A 17489-nucleotide genomic window follows, 5' to 3' on the forward strand; every position below is an offset into this window, starting at 1 on the left:
ACTAGGGTCTTTAAATTTTAAAAATCAGTTGAAAATTTGAAAAAAAATATTCGGTTGTTTATTCTTACAGTCATAAAACAGCTATTACTGCTAGATGTAATAGCTGTTTTGAGAATGACTGTAATAGATGAAACAGCTATGTTAATGTTAAGATTTTATCTGAATTTGAATGTACGTGTTATTAATTTTAATTTTTCTATTTGTGCTCTCTATACACCCATTTGTAATAGTTACACTTAAAAAAAATTATCGCTTTTATATTTATAATATTTTTATTCTTACTTAGCTAAATATATATTTTTTTAAAGATTAATTATTGTTATTTTTTATCTCTTATGTTTTATTTATTTTTTCAAGTTATAGATTTTTACATCCAGTTTAGGCTTATTCACTCTTCAATTAAGTTGGAGGTTCCCTTTACATCCTCTTATTGTATTTTTCATTTTTTTGTTTACAATTACTTCAAAAATCTGTTCTGTTTGCTGTCTTTTAAACATTTACTTAAAAATTAAATATATATAAACTGGGCGATAAAAAATGAATGTTTGTTTGTCCATCCCCTTTCAAAAATGAAGGATATAGTTTTTTCCATATGTAAAATAGACAGTATAATTAAGTCAAAGTATCACAAATGCCGGAGTTTTGATTTTACAATAAAATTATCGTGGTTGAATAAACCTTTTTCGTAGAAGAGGTTTTTAATTTAAGAAAAGAATATAAATAAAAACTACTTATAAAAAATAATCTGATGTGGGCACTACATGACTTTCTTGTAAAAATATTTTTACAATCAGAGGATAATAATAATTAATAAATCAATATATTTAAATTAAAGAAAAACAAATTTAAAAAAGGAAATGAATTTTGATTCGAACCGATGTGCCTTTCCCTTCTAAGATCAAAACATTTCATTATTAACATTTTATTTTGTTATAACTATGCAACCAATGAAAATAAGTACCACTTGTAATACATTGTTGAAAAGCTCCTAATGAGGGCTTATTAATACAATTTAGAAAAAGTCCAAAATTCAATTTTTTTCATTTTGGGTTTTTTGGACACTTTTGGTTCAGTCGATTGCAATCAAAAAGGGAGATGCACAACTAGATACAACAGTCCTAAATCCAAAATTTCAACATCCTATGTCTAATCGTTTTTGAGTTATGCGAGATATACACGTAGATACACGCTGAAAGTAAAGGAAGTATTGTAATCGCGAAAAATTTCGGTTTCCAGATTTCAATGGAAATATCCATTTTGACCATTCCTGATTCCATTTTGACTAGTTTCGGCGTGACGTTTGTATGTATCTCGCATAACTCAAAAAGATTAGCCGTAGAATGTTGAAATTTTGGATTTAGGACTGTTGTAACATCTAGTTGTGCACCTTCCCTTTTAATTGCAATTGACTGAACCAAAAGTGTCCAAAAAAGCCCAAAATCCAAAAAATTTTGATTTTGGACTTTTTCTCAACCGCAGTAATAAACCCTCGTTGAGAATTTTTAACGATATATCATAAGTGGTACTTATTTTTGTTGGTTCCAGAGTTATACCCAAATAAAATTTTATTTAATGAAATATTTGGATCTTACAAGGGGAAAGCACATCGATTCAAATTTTACTTCATCTCCCTTTTTTTATTTCTTTTCTTATAATTTAAATATATTGATTTATTAATCTCTGATTGTAACAATTTTTTTTCAATAAATAATAATTCATTAATAACAATTAAAAAAATAAAATATGAAAAAATATCAGACGTTATTAATGAAATAAATGTTTTATGTGTTTTTCATTTAAAAAAAAAATGTGTGTATTTAGTTTAATAGGCATACAGGAAGGCATGTGGTATCCACATCAGATTAAAAAAAAAATATTTTTTGATTACTACTACATCAAAAATGATAAAAAAATAAATTTTATTCCAAGAATGTGGTAAAAATGTCGGACTCTGTCATGAATGGTTTTTTAATTAGGTTATTTAATTAATGAGAATCTGTCAAGAATGTTTTTAAATTTAAAAATACTTAACGTAAAACATTTAAATTTTAAATAATTTTTTAACGTGATCGCTTCGTTGTGTTTTACTAATTTAGGAAGATTTTTATTAAAAATACCTAACATTATTTATATTTTATTTTATCTTGTTTTTTTTTTTGGGGGGGGGGATTGTTATCTACATTTTCTACATGAAGTAATGAATTCATTAATCAATTTTTTCTCACATCGTAAACAAATTTTCTTTATGAATATTTTTAAAGCGATTTTCTTATGATAACTTAATTGTTTTTAAATAAAAATAATAGCCGGCCTCCGTGGTACGAGTAGTAGCGTCTCGGTCTTTCATCCGGAGGTCCCGGTTCGAATCCTGGTCAGGCATTGCATTTTCACACGTTAGAAAAATTGTCATTTCTCTCATCCTCTGATGTAATACCTAGCAATGGTCCCGGAGATTAAAAAAAAAAAATATATATATATATATATATATAAATAAAATTAATTATATAACACTCTTCTGGCTTAAATATAAACAATTTTAAAGAAGTATGCTAATTTGTATTGTGTGATATTCTACATTTAAGATTCTTATTGCAGATTTTTCTTTGAACAACTAAAAAATATTAACAATTGAAAATATATAATTTTATCTCAAATATACAGATTTGTTTATTAGATAGCCGTAATTATTCATTTAGCCGTAATAATTATAATTACTATTCCGAAGTAAAGAAAAATTGTAAAGTTCTTGAACTTGAACGTAATCTGTATTTGTGAAAGTACAAAAAAAATACTGGCTGTAAATATTTATATTAATATATAAAAATACCCTGATAAATCTAAATTCTGGTAATAAATTTTTGCCAGTAATCCTTTACTTAATGGTACGGTAAAGCAAAGCATTTAAATGACGGTTAACAGGTTTTTTTAAATATATGCTTTATTATACAGAGTGAGCAACATAAAACCGAACCCATAACGTAACCGCTGCAGAATCGGTAGGGTTATGTTGGAATAAGAATTTATGAACGATACGGATATATTAAATAAGAAAAACATAAAACGTAATTTAAATGTTGCCTTTAAATGTTTGTTTACCTTACTGTTACAAAAGGTATTCAAAATGACCACCCTGAGCATTGATGCATTTTTGTACTCGGCTGATCATATTGAGAGTCGTCTGACGCAAAACGTTGTTGTCAATTACGTTGATTGTTCATCTTCAGTTCATCAATATTATGGGGAATAGATGCATAAACTATCTCCTTTAAATAGCCCTAAAGGAAAAAATCGCAAGTGGACAATTTGGGGAACGTGGAGGCCACCGTCCTCTGCTGACAGCTCGTTCATTTATTAAAACTACATGAACGCGATTCAGTGAAACGTTTGATGTGCGACTCGTTTCTCCGTCTTATTGGAAGAAGCTGTATTCATTTTCATTATCAGTTAATTGCGCATAGAATTCTTCGAAAATTGTGAGGTAACCTTGTGTATTGACAGTCCGGTCAAAAAGTATTGGTCCCACTATACGATTACCGGAAACGGCACACCAAACACCAATTTTCTCATAGTGAAGTGGACGCTCGAATTTTTTTTGAGGATTCCTCGCCATCCAAAACCTGGTGTTCTGCGTATTAACATGGCCGGATAAATGAAACCATGTCTTGTCTGACATGAAATACGACATAGGGTTTATCTTTCCACCAATAATATTTTCGAGAAGACAGTTGCAATAATCTATTCGTTTCTGTTTGTCTATCTCCTTCAGTTGTAACGCGGTATCGTTTCAATTTTAATACAGAATAATTTTACAAGATGTATGTTTAACATCAGACTGTTGGGATACCTTAAGTAGTGATTTTTTTGGACTGGCAGTAATTCTCCTTTCAATCTCGTCATTGGCCTGTGGACTCCTAACGGAAGGTTGCCTATTTCGTTTAACATTTGAAACTGAACCTGTTGTACGCCATTTTTTAATTAAATCGTGTATGCTACTCTTCGCTGGGATACGGGCATTCGAAAAGTTTTCTACGAATAATTGACGTGATTCTTCAAACGATCCAGAACGAATATAAGCCTCAATTATAGTTATCCTCTCTTGAATTGAATAAGGCATTTAGACACAACTGCACTGCAACAAAAACGTATACTGCACTGACAGTAACCACCTGATAAACGGCAGCAACAATCAGTAGTAACATATACATCCACTAGTCGCGCTAGTTGTGCGAGTCTTTCATAGACAGTTAAAAGAATTTTTGAATTCTTTTATGCTATTTGTTTTAGCATTTAATTAATAAATATAATTAAATTTACTTCTTCGTTATTAGTTTTATTATTATTTATTACATTTTACCAAATAATTTTTTTTGTGTTCTGATAAAAATTTTTGTTAAATAATTTTATGAATTATTAAAATATACTCTCTATAATTTTCCGATATTGACCGAGTAAATAATATTATTGGATATTTAAAAGAGGTTACCGTTTTACAGTTGTAATTAATTCAAAAGTTGTTACTTTAAAAAAAATAAATTATTTATTTTTTGTTGAACGCACTTTTGTCAAAATCTTAAATTTTTTTAAACTTTTGGAATAAAAATTTACGTTGTTATTGTATCTTTTTAGTATTTTTACTTCTTTGTACGAAGTAAAGGAAGTATTGTGATCGCGAAAAATTTAGGGTTCCAGATTTCAACGGAAATTTCTATTTTGACCATCTGTGAATCCATTTTCACTAGTTTCGGCGTGACGTCTGTACGTACGTATGTATCTCGCATAACCCAAAAATGATTAGCTGTAAGATGTTGAAATTTTGGATTCAGGACTGTTGTAACATCTAGTTGTGCAGCTCCTCTTTTGATTGGGCAAAAAATGTGTGTACAGTAAGACTTCTAAATAAAGTGGGATATCAATTTTGAAACATTTGAATTTTGTACTTTTTCGTACCTGCAGTAACGAGCCCTCGTTGAGAGCTTTTCAACGATATTTCATAAGTGGTACTTATTTTCATTGGTTCCAGAGTTATAGCCAAATAAAATGTTAATTAATGAAATATTTGGATCTTACAAGAGGAAGGCACATCGGTTAGAACACGACTTAAAAAAGAAACCCTTCTATCTCTCCTTTTTATGTAATCTAAAAAAAAATTAACTATAAATAATAATTCAATAATAACAATAAAAAAAAAAATGGAAAAATTCAGAAGTTATTAGTGAAATAAAATTTAATGTGATTCATAAAATTCATTTTAATTGAAAAATTCTTACAGCAGAGTTAATAATTATTAATAAATCAGTATATTTAAATAAAAAAAGTTAAAAAAAAAGATATGTACATGAAATAGTATTCAAACGGATGTTTGCATGGTTATGGATCCGACACGTTCTCATTACACCACATATCTACTTCTTTTTTTTTTCTCCTTATCACTGAGGTTGGATCTGCATCGAATACATTGCACATCCCCCGCGGGTCCCTCGCCTCAAAGCCTTCGAGACTTCGCGGGATCCTATAGAGTCGTGCCCCACGGCTATCGCTCACCCGGCAGGTCGGGACTCGGTCTTTTCTTTGCCAGCCTCAAATTAGGTCCCACCTGTGAGAGAGAGACCCAGACGATACCACGCTCTTTTATTTATCCACGAACACGAGGGGTTCCCGGTCAGTCATCAAGGGCGGCCCACTTCAGCGAACCACCCTCTCATGAGCAGGGCTGCCCTCGGAAATCCCTACCTGCCGATCACTCACCATCCCATATCCTAGCTTCCTTTGCTTTGGTGCCTAGTATTTTTGTGACCATTGTTGCAACCTGGTCCCATTCACGTCTATCTTTCATCATAAATGGGACAGTCTCTTCTGGTGTTATATTAGGAAGTCTCGTTCTTTGATTAATATCGTCCCATCTGCTACGAATATAAATTGTATGTTCGGCCGTATCATTTTCATCATAATACCTACATGTCGACGTAGCTCGCTTGCCAAACCGGTGCAAGTAGGCCTCAAATTCGCCGTGTCCGGTAAGCAGTCGGAAGAGGTGGATGCCCACCTCACCAAAACTCACCCATCTGTCGATTTGTGGGACCAATCTCCTGGTCCAGTTTCCGGTGCTTGACGCATCCCAAGCCAACTGCCACTCTTCCACCATGGTTCTGTGAGCCTCAGCCCTTGGCACACTACTATATATCTTCTGAAACATTACTGCCCTTAACTTAACTGGAGGGACACCGAATATAACCTCCAAAGCGTTCCGCGATATAGTCTTGTAGGCAGAGACAATGTTCATTGTCGCTCTTAGTTGCAGTGTAGCTGCTCTGTTCACATTTCTTTTCTTATTAAAAGCATCTGCCCATGCTAGCGCAGCATAATATATAATAGAAATCGCCACAGTAAAAATGAGCCTCCTCTTTGATGATAACTTATCAATCTTCGTAGATTGTTGATTCCCATTTCAGCACGCTCAATTACAGAACTTAAATGTTCATTGAATAATCTATTGCTTTGCAACTGCACGCCCAGGTACTTCACACACCTGGACGCGGGTATGACAGTATTTTTGATGTGGACTCGAATGTCCCCGGTAGACATAGAAGTAAAAGCAACTGCAGGGGTCTTATTCGGCGCAAGAGAGAGACCTCTCTCCCCCAACCACTCCATTACTCTAACAATGGCGTCAGCCGCAGAATCTTCAACGGTCTGAACTATATTGCCGGTGACCAGAAACCAAATATCTACTTCAGCGATCTGAAACAAAATTAATATATAAACTAATATAAAATGCTAAGGAAATTTTTAGGGTCGTTTTTCATAAGTAGAATTGAATAATGCGTATTAGTTTTATATAGGTATAAGACTTACATTTATTTAAAAAGTAATCAAGGGACTTAAGCCCTCATACAAACTTTTCTCTCCGATTTGAAAGTTATTAATTTTTGTATAATATTCTTTTTAATTGAAAAATGAATTCTATATTACTTTATCCTAATATTTCAGGTAAGATTGTTGGATTAATAATTGTATAATTATTTCATGTTGATAAAAAGTAATGATTTAGCAATTGTGTTCACTTTATTAAAGAACAGGAGAATCGTATCTCACTTTCAAATGAAATAAGTTTAAATGAAGTGCAGAAAAAAGCGTGTATATGTAATTTAATAGGCGTACAAGTAAGTCATGTGATGTCCACATCAGATTCTTATACTGTCTTTGTACGGGATATTTAATTACTAATGCAACTAAGATGGAAAAATCCCAGTTATATTTCTGTTTTTGTTTCTTGCAATTATTTACTGGTTTTCCTGTTTATTACGTAAACCCGACATAATTTTAATTTATTCTCATATAAAAAAATAAAAATAAAAAATCTAAACAGTTTATTTTTAAACTATAAAATTTCCGAACAATAAGGAAAATACCTAAAACAAGTAATAAAATGTTAATCTAAGTTAAACATTAATTGTAGTAAAATAATTTAAAATAGCATTCAAAATCGTTAAAAATGTAAAAATACTAAACCTAAATGCGTGTTTTGATGATACAAAAATATTATGTTGTAAAAAACTGGTCAAAAATAAATATAAACACATAACACAAGACCAGCATTTATAAAATCACGGTTAGGGTTCAAATTATTCACATGACTCAGATGTACTCTACTTGATATTGGAAAAAACTTGATTGGTTGGTCTGTATTTTAATTATTTTAATTTGTTCCCTTTTTTGAGAGCGAAAAATAAAAAATTGTTTATTGACTATACAACAAAAATGGAGTAGGCATTTTTCGAGTTACAACTCTAGCTATTACCAACATGCCTACTGTATAATTGCAGAATTCTATATATAGTTCCGTTATTACATATTACTTACTATCTACCATTATAAGATTTTTAACAGACTTCAAAAAAGGAGGTTATGTATTCGACCCTTATATTTTTTTTATGTTTATTCCCATTTTTACTTCCTTGTACGAAGTAAAGAAAGTATTATGATCCCAAAAAATTTCGGTTTTCAGATTTCAATGGAAATATCCATTTTGACCATCCCTGAATCCATTTTGACTAGTTTTGACGTGACGTCTGTAAAATACGTACGTATTTTACTTATGTATGTACGTACGTATGTATTCCAAAAACGATTAACCGTAGGATGTTGAAATTTTGGATTTAGGACTGTTGTAATATCTAGTTGTGCACCTCGTCTTTTAACTGCAATCGACTGAAGTGTCCCAAAAATCCCAAAATCCAATTTTTTTTTGGATTTTGGACTTTTTGTTAAGTGCAGTAATAAGCTCTCATTGGGAGTTTTCAACGATATATCATAAGTAGTACTTAGGTTTATTGGTTCCAGAGTTATAGCCTAATAAAATTGTAATTAATGAAATATTTGTTTCTCAGGGGAAGGCACATCGGTTCAAATCCGACTTCATCTCCTTTTTTTTAACTTTTTTTTTTAATTTAATTATATTGATTTATTGTCATTGTAAAAAAACTCATTAATAACAATAAAAAAGAAAAATTATCAAAAATTATTAATGAAATAGAATTTTATGTGCTTTTCATTTAAAAAAATGTGTATATGTAATTTAATAGGCGTACGTCATGTGGTGTCCACATCAATTTTTTTAATTTACCAAAAATTAGTATCATTGGAAAGTAAAATCAGTTCAACAAAACACCAAAGAAAAGGTTTTTTAAAAAAATATTTATAAAAAAAAATAATAATAATCTTAAACCTAAAATTGTACTAGAAATTTTATATTTATGTTTTACTTTTCAAATTGTGGAATTAAACATTTTATTTAATTTTTTTTTTAAAGAATGACTCAAATTAGGATAGAAATACGACCCTCTTCATCGCTTACAAAGAAAATAACCTCTTAAGTTTTTAAAATTACATTTTATTGCTTTAGCTCAAAATTTTGAAGTGATTAAACAATGTTTTATGATATTTAAAAACAGTTTATCTTAGCACAGGATTGAATATACTAATTTTATGTTTTATTAATTTAAAACATGTATACATATATATATTTTTTTTTTGATAAGAAATTAAATAAAAAATAAGTACAATTTACATGCAACATTATTTATTTTAGTGTAAATTCATTTTCATTTATTGGAGGGTTAAATTTTAGTCTCTAAAAAAAAGTTCGGAAAGTTCAACAATACACGGCCGTTTTTTTTTCATAATGTTAATATTAGGGCTTCTAATTTTACGAGGATTTAATATTTAAATTTTAACTTTGTTTATTTATTATTTTATTGAAAATATATCTGTTCATTTTTTTATTTTGGATATTTCATTATAATAATTATAGTAACATAAATAAAAGAAATAAATGTTTATCTATCTGTAGATGGAAATTTGAAATCTTGCTTTAGTAGAGAAGAAACAACTAAAAAAAAAAAAATATTAGACAATGTGCAGCTGACATCTCTATTCATTGGAAGTTAAAAATAAGACGTTTGATTGATTATCTTACCCAAGATATTTTGGAATAAGAATTCATTATAATGTCATTTGATAGTGGTTATTTTTATTAATGTTACTGCTAATGTTAATCCATATCTTAATGTTTGCACAGGTATCAATAAGTAAAGTGATTAATCATAAATTAATATTCATAATTTATCTTTCTATTTTTATTTGTTTTCAGTTCAATAAATTACATCTATTTTTATTTTTATTAGATTTCTTGCTGTTTTGATCATTATGATTACAGTTTTTTTATCATAAATAACAAATATTTCTTTTATTTATTTATTATTCATTCTATTTATTTATTTTATTTTATGTTCACTTAAATAAGCGCAAATCTATATTATACAGTGTCCCACGAAGAAACTGAAAAACTTTCAGAACATGTTCTACTGGTGAAAATAATGAAAAGATTAACATAGGTATGGAGAAATGCTTTGTTTTCTAGTTAACGGCTAGCGAAAGATTTCGCCCGGATTTCAGCACTTCTAATAGAAAGAAGAGTGCTCAGAGATCTACGACAGCTCTATCTAGGGTAGACTCTTGTAGTTTATGCACCGTCACAGCCCAGCATAATATTAGTGACAGAATACACCGTTCCACTTTGCCTTGTCCCCCTAAAGCATCAAATTCGATAATAGTGGGCTCATCCATGATCCTGTGCCGTCAGCATTATCTCTAATCGTACTGTCATCAGAATGATTTCAAAAACCGTTTGCGGGAGCTCGCCGGACTCAAGTTGGTCTCGGCGTAGCGCAGGCCGCTCGATTTTTCTGAGTATATCAGCTAATTTTTCTTTCAGTTTGGTTCCATCGTGATTTTGTATTATACTAGCAAATAGCCAATTTGAATTTTAAAAATCGGACGATTGTTTGCAGAGATATTATAAGAGTTCCGCGTTGCACCTCCCAAAACATCGCTCCGGGGGCACCCCGTTTGTTATCAGTTGATGGTGATGATTGATCTAGCCTCGCACGAGGTCCTCGCATCAACTCACCGCTCTAGCCTCGCACCCAGTTCCCGCGGGAAGCCCGCTGTTATTAAATAGAGACTTTTTTATTTAATATTATTTTATTTAATGTGAATTTAATTCTATTATTTCTGTAATATTATTCATTCGATTGATTTGAATCATTCAGTTCAAGTCCAGGTGTTACTAATTCAGTTCATTAAAGTTCGTGCTTCAACCAGCAAATCTCCACTACTACACACACACACACACATATATATATATATATATATATATACACACACACACACACACATATATATATTTATATAGCCTATAACTCTCCCGGTAACGTAAGGATTCCGACGCGGGGTCATACATCTAAATCGGTTCAGCCGTTGAGTTGTTACGGTGGAATTAACAAACATACATCATATACACATCCTAAATACATTACACTCCTTTTTGGGCAGTCGTGTAAAAATAAATAAAATAAGTTTTTTGATTCAAAAGACTAAGTAAAATAAAATATTATATTCAGGTTATTTTATTAAAATGATTATTTTTCGAAAAGAATTATATACAAATGTAAATCTTCGTAGATAGGTAAATTAAAATTTATTTGGTTGAAAAACAGTAAGAAAATCTTTTGAAGGCAAAATATGATTTAGGAAAATCTTACGATTAATTGCTAAAAGTAAAACGATGACTTATACGATCGTTATCATTTATTAATGGAACGAAATAGGAGTTAAAAATGGGTACATGTTAATGATACTATTACGTACTTTGTTATGTAATGGGCTTAATGATGATTTGTAACAGATTTAAAAAATGGAAAAGGTTGTCTATTCGAAAAATATTATGTTTTTTCCTGATGTCATGTCAATTTCTTTTCATTTTTTAGTAGAATTTCCTCTCTTACTTTTGTAGTAAGTTTTTCAAGTAACATTAATGAAAGTGTTTTTAATCAACATATTGATGATATGTTATTAGAACCTAAAAAAATTTAATATTAATGGTTTTTTGTTTCATTGCTTAATATTATATAACGTAATGGACATATTATCTTAGTCACTGTGATAATAAAGATACTTCCACAGAAAATGTTAAGAGAATTATTTGAAAACTTGAATTAAGAAATAGTAAATATTTCCACATACAGTAAAGCTCAGCTCATGTTCAGTAGTACGTTTTTTGAAAGTTAAATATCTACAATTTGACAATCTGTTGCTTTGGAACAATAAATGTATTGATTATCTATAATTGAAGAGAAAGCCCAACAGCAACTGACTTCTCAATATGCCGTTTTATTCTGGCTGGGATCTATAAAACCTATCAGCGAATGACAATGAAATGAATTTATAGCGTGAATGAATTTGAATTTGTAGCGTGGAACAGAACTAAGTGGGACTCGAACCCAGAACAAGAACAGATGAAAGGCAGTGACACTACCATTCTGCCACGGAGGTCGACTAATAAAATAACATAATATTTCTCTACATTCTTTTTTAATTTTTATCAAAAGATTCTTATCAATAATTTTAAATAAAATATCATTTTTAATTATAGTCATGAAACCGACTTTAAATCGGATTTAAAAAAAACATTTGATTATTTTTAAATTTATTTTTAGATTTTGATTTTTGGAAAAAAGAGACATAATATTAGCGTAATTTGCTTTTAATATGGCGCTGAAATTTTTGAAAGTTGAATTTCAGAGTAAGATTTAAAGATTTTTATTTTTTACTTTTATCTGTTTTTAAGTATTCTTTAAATTAATTCTACTTTTATTGGACAATTACGTTTTAAAAACTCAATACGTATCCATCAAAGTTCAAATTTTCATACTATTATTTCTTCTCTGCTATACTATCTATTATTTTTATCATAATCTTACGCAATTTTTATTTATTAAATTGTAATTTATTTTTGAAAACTTTTATTTCTTTTACATGAAAAAAGTTTTCCTTTTTTAAAATCTTGAAAGAAATACTGTATTTTTTCATTTATAAGTAATATGATAATATATACCGTATGTTTTAATTTGTCAGACCTATATGTATCGTGTTACATATAAATCAGCTCTTATCAAAAGTTAGTATTTAACAACTTAAAATAGTTTGCACATTTAAATGTACAATAAAAAATAATTAAAATGCTCTCGTAAAATAGTTAAATTAACAAATATTATTTTATAGTTGTTGAAATTACAAATTAGATTATTTTTACGTTCATTTATTTACAAAAGAAAAAAAATGTTTTTAGTTCATTGTTTTGTAAAAGCATAAAATGTAACATACTAATTTACTATCTTTGATACTTTATAATATTTTTATTATTTAATTATAATAATTATTAGTATTATATAATTATTTTATTATATAATTATAAGTATTATAATACAAAACATATCATTCAGAATGTAAGATGATTATAGATTTGTTTAAGACTAACATTTCAGAACATAATGATCATAACATAAAGAAGTAAATCAAATCAGAAAGTGATTGATTTACAAGAAATAAACTCTTATATTAGTATGGTATTAGGAGAAAGAGAGAGAGAAAGTGTGTGTATATGTGTAAGAGAGAGATATTCTCATATTTGTTTGTACCGATATTTGTGCTTAGGAACCACTTAACCCACCAAGTTGGTCTAGTGGTGAACTCGTCATCGCAAATCAGCTGATTTCGAAGTCGAGAGTTCTGAAGTTCAAATCCTGGTAAAGGTAAATTTTATACGGATTTGAATACTAGATCGTGGATTCTGGTGTTCTTTGTGGTTGGGTTTCAATTAACCACACATCTCAGGAATGGTCGACCTGAGATTGTACTAGGCTGCACTTCATTTACATTCGTACATAACATCCTCGTTCATTCTTGTTTAACCTCCGGTGATTCCGGAGGATAAAAAGAAAAAAAAGAGGAACCAGTGAGCCGATCTCAACGATTTTTTTTATCATAATAATTACAGAAATTAATAAAAAAAATATAAAATAAGAATTAATTAATAATTATTATAAATAAAAATTATTATTTATTTTATAAAAGTTAATAAAATAATTATAAAAAATTTAAAAACTACTAATCGTAAATTGATGCAGATAACTCCGTTATTGGATGACTATTAAGGTTTAAACAAAAAGCTTGTTATATTTTATAGTGGTTTCAATTTTTCGTAGTAATACATTATTAAGTTAGTCGTTGATTAAATCATATTCTGTAAAATATTTATTGCTATATATATATATATATATATTTTATATATTATATATATATATATATATATATATATATATATATATATATATATATATATATATAAAATTCTTAGTTTCTGATTCCACACTATTATTTAGCAATATTTTTAACGTAATTTTTTAATCATCATCATGGTCTCCAAAGTGGGTACGCGTACACCAGGGGGTACACAAAGTGATTTTTGGATACACACACACACACACACACACACACACACACACACAGAGCGAGAGAGAGAGAGAATATCTTTAAAAAATGTATTTAAAGTTTAAACAGTTATATTTTATTAAAGAAAACAGATACAAAATGATTATGTTGTTGTTTTTTTTTTTTTTTAACTTAAAGTTATACTCGTAAATGTCCAAAATGACCACCGTTAACATCAATACACTTAACGCAACGATTAAATACGCAGCAACATATTAACTCCATTTTTGATTTGTAGTCTCAGCTGCTCCAATATCCATGGTTTTTTTTAGCATACACAGTGTCTTTTAAAATACCCCAAAGGTAAAAGTCCACTGGTGTTAAGCTTGGAAATCGTGCCGAAAATTCGAAGCAGTTTCTCTTCAACCTGTCCATCGTGCAGAAAAAGTGTCAAGAAAATCCAACGTCACGATGATAATGGGATGGAGTCCCATCTATTTGAAAGTAGTACACTTCTTCATCGACAAAAAAGGATATGTATAGAAGGAATAATGTTGTTCTATAGCATTTATAAATAAGAGATGCAGAAGATACTAACCCTCAGAGAAGAATGGGATAATAAGCTGATCTCCGTGGCGGAGAGGTAACCTTTCATCCGGAGGTTCCGGAATACCGGTATGGCATGGCATTTTTCATAGCAACAAGATTTCCATTTCATATTCCTGTGCACAAGCCTATTGTTTATATGATGAATTAATCATAAAAATAATCGCTCTAAACACACATCTCCGAACGTTTATGTTCGCGTACCCCTTAGTCGAAAATAATTATAAGTTGTATCCCATATAATATATATATATATATATATCTGTGTGTGTGTGTGTGTGTGTGTGTGTGTGTGTGTGTGTGTGTGTGTGTGTGTTTGTGTGTCTTTGTGTGTGTGTGTCCAAATATCACTTTGCGTACCCCCCTGGTGTACGCGTACCCACTTTGGAGACCATGATGATGATTAAAAAATGACGTTAAAAATATTGCAAAATAATAATGTGGATAGAATCAGTAACTAAGAATTTTTATGAATTTTAAATTAATTAAAAAGCTTTTATATAAAAGCAGTAAACGTTTACCTTATCTGAGTGTGTTAAACGTTTGACAGTATTATTTAGGAGGGTTGAAAGTTCATGCTACCATCGTTTTTGTGATAATATTTTTTGTTATACAGTCCTTAATTTTTTTTATAAAACCTGAGCAGAAAAATCTTTTTTTATTCGTTTTGTAACTATTATTACTTATCTTCATTTATTTAAGTTCTGTTAGTATTTATACTTTATTAATTCCTTTGTATCAACTAATGATAATTGTTTAATAGTAAAGATACGCATCTGATTGAAGATTTGTATCCTGTGTATGTGCTTTTTGGGTTTTTCCCGTTTGGAATATTTTTGAAATAATTCTATAATATACCATATTCTTTGAATTTTACTAAGAATAAATAAATTAAAATAAGTTAGTTCTGGTGATAGAATTTGTTGAAGGTAAACAACATCGTTACAGGTTTTTTTGTATTGCGTGAAACTAAATTGATCAAAGTTTTCCTACGATTTTCCTTGATTTTTACTTCCTTGTACGAAATAAAGAAAGTAGAAATCTAGTTAACATCTAGTTGTAACATTTACTTGTGCACCTTCCCTTTTGATTGCAAACGATTGGGCCAAAAAAGTGTATAAAGTTAGATTTCTAAATAAAGCGGGGTTACAATTTTGAAACATTTGAATTTTGGATTTTTTCTTAACATCAGTTATAAGCCCTCTTTGAGAGTTTTTAACGATATAAGTGGTACTTATTTTTGTTGGTTCCAGAGTTATATAAAAATAACGTTTTAATTAAAGAAATATTTGAGTCTTACAAGGCTAAGTCTTACAAGTCTTACAAGGCCATCGGTTCGAATTCGACTTATCTCATTTTTTAACTTTTTTTAATCTAAATATATTGATTTATTTATAATTATTAACCTCTGATTGTAAAAAAAATGTTACAATAAATAATAATTCAATAATAATTATAAAAAAAAATAGTATGAAAAAATTACAGAAGTTATTAGTGAAATAAAATTTTACGTACTCTTCATTTAAAAAAAAAATGTGTATATGTAATTACATATACACATTTTTTTTTAATAGGCGTACAAGGAAGTCATGTGGTGTCAACATCAGATTTTTTCTCCTTATGATTGATAATAATATAAAGCGTGGGTTGAAATTGCATTCATCTCTGTGTGGTTTAAATATCCTTCACTCTTTTTGTATACTGCTTTATATGATGATTATTAAATTATTTTTATGATTGCGGTTTTAATTTTGATAGAATATCATTACTACATTATAATTGAACAGGATATGAAAAATTTTTAACAATTTCCTTAACCAAATTTCTTCTTATTGATTATGATAACAATAATACACCTAGAATTGGAAGGTTATTATTTCAGTTTGTTTGAAAACAGGTCAGTCGACTGTAGGTTAAAGTTATATCGAATTAAATTATTTATTAATATCATCTTTTTTGCTTAATTTTTTTTTAAAAGCAAAAAATTGTAAGTTAAATTAAAAAAGTATTAGTCTTTAAAACTGTTTGTTAACTTTTTTAAATCGAATTATTATTTTTTATTTTCCCAGACAATAAGGATAGAATAGTTATAGTAAAGTTTGGTATCTGTTTTTTTTTTTGAAAATTTTTATGATTTAGGGTCCAACTATTTCATCTCGAACAAAAAAAATAACGTGTCCCAGTGCTTTTGCCTTATATCTCAGGATTGTTACACCGTTTTTCTTCAAATTTGGTACAAATATTTCTTCAATCATATTAATTACTTCCATACACGAAATAAAGGAAGTAATGTGATCGTGAAAAATTTCGGTGAATTTCCCTTGTTTCCTTTTTCTCTTTCCTCTTTCCCCCTTTCACCTTTTCTTTTTTCTCCTTTCCCCTTTTCATTTCCTTTTCTCCGCTTTCCCCTTTTTTCTTTTTTAAATTTTTACCTTTTTCGATTTATCCATTTTCCGATTTTTTCCTATTTCTCTTTTCCGATTTTTCCTTTTCTCCCTTTTTCCCCGCGCGTAAATAGGTCCAGTAGTTTTTTAGTCTGTAGCAGACACACATATAGGAAACATAGAAATGGAATCATAAAATATTTAGTATAGCGTGTGTTGCTTTTACGTCCAACAGATGTTTTTTTTTAAAAAAAACATGTTTTTATCTGTCACAGGACATCTTAGGTATATAAAAACACACGCTTATTCGAATGTAACGTTGTGTAAAAATTTCAAAGCAATCGGTGAAGAACTTTCGGTGATTTAAGATTTTGAACAAACGAAAATTTACATTTTTATTTATATAGATTGATTATTTTCCTAATAACTTGCGGTTTGTAATAACTTTTTCAATTAATTTCACGAATAGAATAGGTTATGAAAGTCCCGGGAGAATTTTGTGATACACTCTGTATATTAATTCTTTGTTAGTTTTTTAATAAAAATATTTTTTTAGTAGTTAAATGTTCATTATGTTAAATGTTTGATAAAAATAATATTAATCTAAAAACTAAATTACTATAATGATTTTGTTAATGTTTCATTATTATTGTAAAATTATTTATTTAT

At 29.2% G+C, this 17489-nt stretch overlaps 1 protein-coding gene across 2 annotated transcripts in view; it reads left to right on the forward strand.

The window, feature by feature from the left end:
* stac (C2 and C2B_Munc13-like domain-containing protein staccato) overlaps positions 1–17489 on the forward strand; it is a 352276-nt gene that overhangs the window by 590 nt on the left and 334197 nt on the right. The gene's annotated exons all lie outside the window — the stretch shown is intronic.

The sequence above is a fragment of the Lycorma delicatula genome, chromosome 5 (assembly GCF_047948215.1).
Source record: "Lycorma delicatula isolate Av1 chromosome 5, ASM4794821v1, whole genome shotgun sequence".
Taxonomy (NCBI): domain Eukaryota; kingdom Metazoa; phylum Arthropoda; class Insecta; order Hemiptera; family Fulgoridae; genus Lycorma; species Lycorma delicatula.